The 10000-nt window shown below is 41.2% G+C and overlaps 1 long non-coding RNA gene across 1 annotated transcript in view; it reads left to right on the top strand.

The window, feature by feature from the left end:
* LOC138850968 (uncharacterized) overlaps window positions 1-7093 on the top strand; it is a 7657-nt gene extending 564 nt beyond the window's left edge. Inside the window, exons 1-2 of the long non-coding RNA XR_011391829.1 lie at window positions 1-1959; window positions 2088-7093. The exon at window positions 1-1959 is cut by the window's left edge and continues 564 nt beyond it. This is a non-coding gene — a long non-coding RNA (uncharacterized lncRNA). The remainder of the gene's footprint in view (window positions 1960-2087) is intronic.
* Window positions 7094-10000: the final 2907 nt, after the last annotated feature.

Here is a 10000-nt window from a genome sequence, read left to right as displayed (position 1 = left end):
CTCTCCCACTCTCCCTAACCCCACTCCTCTTCGTCACTCAGACATGTACATGTATACATTACATTATTATCCACTTCTCCGAGGCTATGAGCGCCTATATATATATAAATATTATATATATATATTACATGCATACATACACATACATTTTCATACATACATGAACACACCCACATGAAATATTGGAAATACAGTAGAATGAGACTTCGCTGAAAAGCAGGGGCGAGACGAAGTAACCTGAGATTCTCAATGATGGTAGTAAAAAAGTGATAGGTATTAGGAAGGACATTGGTGAAGCCTTCTTCAGTGCACATTTGTTAGTAATATCCTGAAAGGTGGAAATAAATGCTTTTGTCAATATTAGTGAAGAGTTACTTGACTTCTGTTAGCACTATTTCACTGTTAAGATCTTTACCAAGCCAGTGATTTAAGATATTTTCAAAGTGTTGGCCCATTAAAAGATTGTTCTTCAGTGTTTTCTTCAGCACAGCAGATGAAAGTAGTAAGCTGTAACAGTTACGTTTAAGCTGGACACAAGAACTAGAGGGCAACCCTTTCCTTCCTTCTAGTCTGCTAGGGAAGTGTGCAAACAACCATCCACTCACCCACTGCTGCCCATAACCCCCCTTCCCCTTGCAATTCTTTCTTTCTTTGTCTTACTATCCCAGGAACTCTTCCTTTCAATTTCTTAAGGCACTCCACAAATGCCATTCACTTATTGCTCTGTGCCCTGTGCCCCATTCAATTCTTGATGCGCAAACCCCCTACTCCATTCAATTCTTGTTGTGCACACCCCCATTCAATTCCTACTTATCTCGCCAAATACTGCTCGCAGTTTCTACCAATAAGAACACTTCCTTTCTCATGCCCCTTAGTAGTGATGCACATGTACACCCAGACTCAGGTTTCCCCACACCCTGGCATGAACCCTGGTTGTATCTGCTCTTCAGCCTTATCTTCCCCCCTTTCCAACACTTAAACCTGTTTGAGTGAATACTTGTTTGCATATTTATACATGCTTTTGTAAAACATACTTTGTATTGTTGGCTGGGGATTTGTTCTGTTTCGTTCTCAATGCTGATGAATTTGAATTAAAATTATCATTATCATACTTTTTTAAAAAAAAAAAAAAAAAAAAAAGCACCAGATAAATTAAAATCGTTTTTACGAAGGATCTGCCTTATGTATGTGATAGTGAGAAAAACGTGTTTCTACTCATTGTTGAGGATAAGCATTTGCTATATTTTTTCAGGGCTTTGGGGTAGTTGAGGTCGGTGTAATGCGAAATGAAAGTCTCGACTGGTCAAGAGTGGATGAGAAAGCTCATAGTAAACGGCATTTGTGCCAACACTGTGGAAAGAGCTTTGCTTATCCCAAAGATCTTCGTCGACACACACTGATCCATACCGGGGAGAAGCCATTTGAGTGTCCTTATTGCAGTCACAGAACCAATCATAAAAGCAACTTGAAGATGCATATTCTGTGTATCCATGAGAAAATCTGATGAAGCATTTGGTGCAACTTGAAATTAATTACTGAAGTGGGTTTATTTTATAATGAAATGGTGATGTGTAAACAAGGCAGTCTTATTAATATTTAATTTTCATGATTGCCTGGAGTAAGACGTTGCCATATTTTGCAGGGCTTTGGGATAGGTGAAGTCGGTGCTATGGGAACTTTGAGTCTTAGTACACTGCGAGCGGTTGTGAGTTCCCACTGCAAGCGACATTTGTGCCCCCACTGTGGAAAGGGCTTTCAGTCCCCGAAGGACCTGCGTCGACATATTCGGACCCACACTGGGGAGAAGCCTTTTCCCTGTCCATACTGCGATCACAGGTCTAATCAGAAGAGCAACTTGAAGTCTCATATGCTGTGTGTTCATAATACAGACGTTTTGTGAAGCTTCGACGTTCCCATTACACAGACATAACAAAACGGCTTGATTCATCAGTGCCAGAGGTAATTGTCTCAAACTAAGTGCAGAAGTTAGAGAATACTGCATTTTTAAGTGCCATGGCTATTGGTACTTGTTTTGTAGAGGAATATTCAGTTATTACCTGAGAGTAAGACCTTGCCATATTTTTCAGGGCATGGGTGTCCGTGAAATGGAAAGTTTGAGTGACAGTAGACTGAGAGTCATCTTGGGCTCCCACAGCAAGAGACACTTTTGCTCCCAATGTGGCAAGAGTTTTCAGTCCCCCAAGGACCTGAGAAGACACATACTCACTCATACGGGGGAGAAACCATATCCCTGCCCATACTGCAGCCACAGGGCAGCGTTAAAAGGAAATCTGAAAGTGCACGTTATTACTGTTCATGGAAAAGACTTCAGTCGTGGAAAAGATCTAGTGCAAGAAAAAGATTTTAGACAAGGAAAAGATTTTTTGTAAAAATTGATTTTTAGTCACTTTAGATATCAGATTTTTTTTTTTATATTAAGACTTATATGGTTTATTTTTGGTCTTCAAGACTTGATTAAATTATCATTCTTTTAGCTAGTTTGTTTTATGTTGATGAGTTAGTGAAAACATGGAAGTGTTACTCTACCCTTAAAAGACTATTATGGGTGAAACTAGAATGTGCGACTGTGTAAGGTGGGCTGGTGACTCAGGGTGGGTGCGTTGTCATTGCAGGGTGCGGCTGCTGTGCACTTAGTGGGTGTGAGCCCCCGCCGGCTGTTGGCTGTCTCCAGACGGCATCCTTGCCCCCAGTGTACCCGTACCTTCACCAGCCTTCGTGACCTGAACCGCCACTACCTTACTCACACTGGGGAGAAGCCCTTCCAGTGCCCTCATTGTCCACACCGGGCCAACAGGAAAGGCAATCTGAAGACCCACATCAGGGCTCTTCATCCAGATATTATTGTCTAGTCATTGACTTGTACACTTTTAGAACCAAAGCATATGAAGAAATGGGTCAGGGAGATATAGAAGATTGCTGTTCAGTTATGCTTAGTAATGCATAAAGAAAATTTATAATCGTTGCTAATAATATATGCACTTGTGGCCTAATTAATATCCTTATGTGGAATGAAGTTGTACCTCTAATAAGGTCAAGTAATTTAGAAATTTTTTCGTATAAGGAAGATATGCTCGATTGCATCAGTAGTCCTTAAACTGATGAAAGTAGAACAACGTAAAGAAAAGCTTGAGATACAAATTGGCTGAGGCAAAGATTTGGTGTTTTGCAGGCGGTGGGTGGCGCCATCAGTGAAGGTCTCTTTGTTCAGTGTGCAGCTTGTGGGAAAAAGTGCTATGGTCGAAACCGCAAGCAGAACATGGTGCATCACATGGCCACACACAGCCGGGAACGACCAGTTATCTGCCCACACTGCCCCTACCGCGCAGCTTCAGAATCTCAGCTATACAGACATATTACAATGTTACATCTTAACACGAGCATGCCTCTTGCACAACATACTAAAAACTGCTGATGGTCATGATACATCTTGGATTATAAAAAAATGTGGGGGAAATAATCTGGGTTAGTTGCAGTGTAATAATGTTAAGTGATGGTATGAATTTCCTTACGACGTGTTAATATTTATCATTGAGAAAGCAGATTCTGGCACTGAATAGAAGGTAAGATAATTATACCTTAGTCCTGTTGGACACAGCTGAGTGAATATCTTCGCCTTCTTGCAGGCATCAGGAGAGTTGGCGACTGGGGTGAGGGTCATTCCCCATGGCCAACATGGCCAAGGTGGACTACATAGGTCCTTTGATGTTGCTGGGGCAACACCCATAGTGGGACTAGAATGCGCAGTGTGTGGCAAGCGGTTCCAGGGTCGTAATCGTCGGCAGAACCTAGAGCACCATCTGGTAACACATACTGGTGAACGTCGATACCCCTGTCCACTGTGTCCACATCGTGCAGCCCACAAGTGGCATCTCAAGACTCACATCCTCCGCCGCCATGCCCAGCATCCAGCTCTAACCCAGATGCCTGGTACAGCTGCCCAGCCTCCAGACAACATACAAAGTCATGTTGAAGCCCATAATCAGCAAGCTCAAGTCTAACTTGTATATGTATGTATTATAGGAATTGTTTGATTGTCAGTCGTCTTAGATGCGCAACTCAGGAATGGAGGGTTTCCAAGTGAAAGATGCATGTTGTTGTATTGCAGGAATGGCGAACCCCTCCTCTTATCTGTGATGTGTGTGGCAAAATGTTCACGGGGCGCAACCGTCGACAAAATCTTCAGCAACATCAGATGATCCATACAGGGGCCAAACCATTCTCATGCCCCTTCTGCTCGCATTGTAGCAACAGAAAAGGAAACCTGGATATGCATATACTTCGTGTGCATGGTGATACACTGGTAGATTCCCAGAACAGCTGTAATCTTCAACTGCCCCATCCGTTTTTGACAAACAAGTAACAGTCAAGGTATTTGTTTAAATAAATGTGGAAAGTACTTTGAACATTCAAGATAAAAGGTTCATTGGAAGTTGGTCAGCTGGAAATGATAAATGTTGCGCATTTATGTGGACCTTATTGGAATGCAAGCATGGGAACTGAGATTGTGCCATTTTGCAGGGGGATGTTGGGAGCTCTGGTGACGTTATACTCTGCCGTGTGTGTGGAAAAGCGTTTCATGGGCGAAGTCGGCGGTGGAAGTTGGATCGTCACATGCTGCTACACACTGGGGAAAAGCCTTACCAGTGTCCCTACTGCTCTCACCGGGCTAACCAAAAAAACAACTTGCGGATGCATATACGAGCTCGGCACGAAGATTGGCCATCTCCTCCGGCAATGCTCTAAATTTTGTAAATTGTGAATGATTATGCAGCTCCAGCTTTTTGAAGGTTGTCAGCAATTGAGAGAAAGTGCAATTGCCTATTTATCAGTGAATCCATGTTAGTACAGTATTTTGAAAAGAAAGGAGTCTTAAGTGATTTGTTTTGCAGGGGAAGTGTTCCACCTTAAGAGTGACTTCAAGCTTTGAACGGCATCGTCCCTCAACACACACGTTACTGCAGGCATCAGCTAAGCCGTGTCCAGTGTGTGGCAAATTATTTGGAGTGGCGAACTTCAGGCGACACATGCGTATCCACACAGGAGAAAAACCATATGCCTGTCCTTATTGTCCTTACCGGGCTAACCAAAAAAACAATTTAAAGAGCCATATAAGTGGTCAGCATGAAGAAAGGCCTTCTGTTGGTACATCCAAAACATAATTACTAGGGGAGTGTTTTTGTTCTGGATTTTTGCAGTTTTCTGCTCTTATGTTAGTTGTGTGTTGTAAGGGAATTTATCTTGAAATTTTCAATAAATTTGATATAAAGAGGAGGGGTAGTCTCAGTGTGGGTGATTTGTTTTGCAGGGGAAGTGTTCCACCATAAGAGTGTGCTCAAGCTTTGGACGACATCATCCTTCAACACACACACTGCTGCAGGCACCAGCAAAGCCATGTCCAGTATGTGGCAAATTATTTGGAGACCGGTCTAACTTCCGACGACACATGCGCATTCACACAGGAGAAAAACCTTATGCTTGTCCCTACTGCCCTTACCGGGCTAATCAAAAAAACAACTTGTGGACGCATATACATGCAAGGCATGAAGAATGCCCTTCCCCTGCTGGTACCAAAACGTAATCCCTTGTGGAGTGCTTCTGTTGTGAATTTTGCTGTTTCTCTACTCTTATATTAGTAGTGTGGGATAAGGGAAATAGAGCCATAAGTCTACAATATATCAATATTAGATGTTATATAGAGAAGAGGTAGTCTCAGTGAGGGTGATTTGTTTTGCAGGGAAAGTGTTCCATCATAAGAGTGTCCTCAGGCCTGGGGCAACAGCACCTCTCAACACAAGCACTGCCACAGGCATCATCAAAGCAGTGTCCCTTGTGTGGAAAATTATTTGGAGACAAGTCAAACTTCAGAAGACATATGCGAATCCATACAGGAGAAAAGCCGTATGCCTGTCCTCATTGTTCGTACCGGGCTAATCAAAACAATCAACTTAAGAAGCACATATCTGCTTGGCATGGAGATTAATGTTTTCAAGAATGCCTTTGATATAACATTATAGGCTTTCTTTAATTTTGGATTTGACTTTGTCTTGTGTGCTATGCATTTGTAAGTGAGCAGTTGGAATAGATTTGTAAATCAAATCGTACCAACAAATATTAGGTGTTGGTTTGAAGAGAAGGGGGTAGTCTTAGTGAGGGTGTTGTGTTTTGCAGGGGAAGTCCTCAACCTTCAGAGAGACCTCAGGCCTGGGGCACCATCATCCTTCCACCCACTCAGTGGCACCTCGACAGTCACCATCACCAGCAAAACTATGTCCTGTGTGTGGCAGAGCGTTTGGAGGCAAGAATCGTCAATTCAACCTGGCACGGCACATGCGTACTCACACAGGAGAAAAGCCTTACGCCTGTCCCTACTGCCCACACCGAGCTACTCAGAAAGTAAATTTGAAAGGCCATGTAATTACTCGCCATGGTAGAGACAAATGGAATGAAGTGAATGTTCAAGGGAACGATGAAACCGCTGTTATCAATTGGATTAGCCATCCCTCAGGCTTTGAAGATGACAACTATGCTGCTTGAAAGTATGAGGAACATTTAAATACAGAGATGGAACTTAAATTAATAATTCCTCTAGGAATGCGATCACAGCGACTTGTTGATTCTCGCCTACAAGATTTCCAAGACAACTAAGCTGGCATGTTGTGCTTTGCAGGGCTGTGAGAGGGAGGTTCAAGGGGACGCCTTCCTTCAGTGCCCGTTATGTGGGAAAGCTTTCCATGGAGATTACCGAAAGCGCAACTTGAAGCAGCACATGACCATTCATAGAGGTGAAAAACCATATCTCTGTCCATACTGCCCACACAAATCCAATCGTAAGAGTAATTTGAAGGTACACATCACTGCTGTACACTTGGGCAGTATGGGAAAAGGACAGGGATATAAGGTACCCTTGTAATTTATATTTTCAAATTGTTTTGTTTCTTATGTTAGCCCTTGGGTTTGTGTGTATTTCAACTTTGTATTAGTAAAATAAAGCACCTAATATTTGTAAGGTTTTGTTGGTGCATTGTACAAATGTAAATGTATTATTTGTATATAATTATACACTTTAAATCAAGTAAGTCTTTATTTTGACCAATATAAATTTTAAAATTCTTAATTTGTATGATTCTTAAGTAACAAGATTTTGTAAGAATAGATGTAGATGATGAGGCCAACTGCACTTTAATCAATGATTTGCTTAAATTGGTTTTAGGTTTATGAAATAAATTTGGTAGCTTTTTGTTTTGTTAAGCGCTAAACCTGTGTTGGTCATTCAGCGCAAGACATAGTGGAGGCTTGATCCTCCATCTGCTGAGTGCAAAATGGACATTTCCAATTTGTACTTATAAGCCACTTTTGGGAATAATTGAAGTAAATGGGAACTATTTTGGGAATGTAATGTTTACAATCTAAAAAAAAGAAATATTGATAGTATACCCAGATATTTTGTGAATGAGAAATGCTATCTGATGTAATGTGTAAAAAACAAGAGACTTTAATCTGGGTAGAACCTTAGTGTAACATTTACAATAGTTATGCAAGTATTAAAAAGTTTGGTGAGCACGGTGACCGGCCTGAGAGGCTAACATGCTGTTTTGTTGACCTATAAAAATGATGTATTACCTTGAAGGGAAAGGGAGAACCTTCGTGCTAGTTGAAGGTTTTTGTTTCAAGGAATTGCAGCAACTCTTCTCTTCCTTGGATCAGACCATATTACTTCCCCTTTGCCCAGGTGCTATATGACCCCTGTGGGTTTAGCACTTACAGTGAATATAATAAGTTGGTTGCCACTTCACAGTTAGAAACTAGAATGAGGGTTGCCTCCAAGCATATTTGTTTGGTGTATTTAAAAAACACTTATCAGAACTGCTGACTGCTATGTTGTAGGAAGACACATTATTACTGCACTTCATCTTTGTCTTATTGCCAACATAATCTATTATCAGTCTGTTCTAATGCAGTGAATGAAGTTAGTTAATAACAGAGGAAAGATTTTCCTAATTTCTGGCCCCTTGAAGAGGTACTCTAAGGTCGGCGAGGGGCTCTTAATTCAAGAAAATACTTACACTCCTTTACCTCATATCAAACCTAATTTCGTAGATGAAATGGTTCAGAGAACTGACAAGTTGATAAATTAGACACATGCAACACTTGGGTATCCTTAATGAGGAAATGTTTTGCCACACAGTGGCTTCATCAGTCCTCCTGTTCTCAATCATTCTTTTTTTCATTAGCTGCTGCATTTCCTTCTATTCCTTAGTTGGTTCATAACTCATATGAGTTTAATGCTTTTCCCTAATTTAAAAATAAACTCTTCGGTAATTATTTTCAAATGTGAAAGCTAGCAGGATATCGATGGGATAGATCCTAAGGTGGGAATGAAAATAAACTCAACCATCTCGATGTTGAAAACTGGGTTGTCAGCACTAGCAGCGTAATGTGTATAACTAGGTATAAACAGTTTATTGAGAACTAGATCATCAGTACTAGCAACCTGGTGTGTGTGTGTGTGTGTGTGCATCATGGTCTGAGTGCTCTAGTATATTTAAACCAAAACTTTCTTGGTTTAGAATTTTTAGTATCCTTGCTTACCTTGTGTTTTAATGGTAGAGGGTAATTGGTTCATTGTTCTTGTCATTATTTTTTTTTTTCAAACCAGCCATTTTCCATTGAGGCATGGTAACCCCCCCCCGCCCCCCCAAAAAAAAAAAAAAAAAAATCACCATCACTTGCTCCATCGCTGTCTTGCCAGAGGGACACTGATACTATAGTTCAAAACTACAAATATCCTCACCCCCTCCTTCGGAGTTCAGGCACTTTGCTTCTCACCTTCAGGTGTCTAGTCTGGCTAACCGGTTTCCCTGAATCTCTTCATAAATGTTGCCTTGCTCACACCATGTCAGGTCATAAAAAATCACTTGCCTCCACTCCTGTCTAACGTGCTGGATGTCTAAGCCCCTCACACACACAACTTTCTTTAACCTCCCTCCCTCCAGTCTTTCCTAGGACAACTGCTACCCTGCCTTTCCTCCACTACAGATTAATATGCTCTCCAAGTCATCCTATATTGTTCCATCCAGAAACACCTCAACAACCCCTTCCCATCCCTTTGGATAATAATTTTAGTAACCCGACCCCTCATAATCTCCAAGCTATGAATTCTCTGCATGATATTCACACATGTTGCCCTCAGACATGATATCTCCATTGCCTTCAGCCTTTTCCTTGTTGCAACATTCAAAACCCAGGCTTCACGCCCATATAAAAGTGCTGGTACCACTATACTCTTATACATCTTCCTTTTTGCTTCGATGGATAATGTTTGTGTCCACAGATGCCTTAGTGTACCACTCACTTTTGCCCCTCATCAGTTCTCTGGTTCACCTCGGTCTTTCATAGACACACCTGCCAACAAGTCCACTCCCAAATATCTAAACATATTTACTTGCTGTCCTATCTGATACCCAATCTTGTCCTATCTGATACCCAATCTTCATTACCCAAATTGTTTATTATCATCCCTACGTTGCTCTTCACAGTGTTCACTTTTAGTTTCCTTCTTTTACATACCCTCCCAAATTCATTCACAGACTTTTGCAGCTTCTCTTAGAATTGTCCAAAAGCAAGAGCAAAAAGCAAGTGTGACAGTTCCTATTTTGTGTTAGATTCTTTATCTTTTAATCCTTGAACTCTCCCCAACACCCCTGTATTCACTTTTTTACAACCCCATCAGTAAATATATTAAACCATGGTGACATACACATCTCTGTCTAAGGACTACTTTTACTGGAAAATACTCTCACTCTCTTCTGCATACCCTAACCCGAGTCTCACTGTCCTTGTAAAAGCTCATGTTTTCAGTAGCCTACCACTTATTCCATTCACTTGCAACATTGTTCCTTTAGCCTCCATATATGCCTTTTCCAAATTCATAAATGCAACTAAAAGTTCTGGATCCTTATCTAAATACTGTTCACTTATA

The sequence above is a fragment of the Cherax quadricarinatus genome, chromosome 10 (genome assembly GCF_038502225.1).
Source record: "Cherax quadricarinatus isolate ZL_2023a chromosome 10, ASM3850222v1, whole genome shotgun sequence".
Lineage (NCBI taxonomy): Eukaryota > Metazoa > Arthropoda > Malacostraca > Decapoda > Parastacidae > Cherax > Cherax quadricarinatus.
The sequence above is the reverse complement of the archived record's forward strand: the minus strand, read 5'-3'. Positions and strand labels throughout refer to the sequence as shown.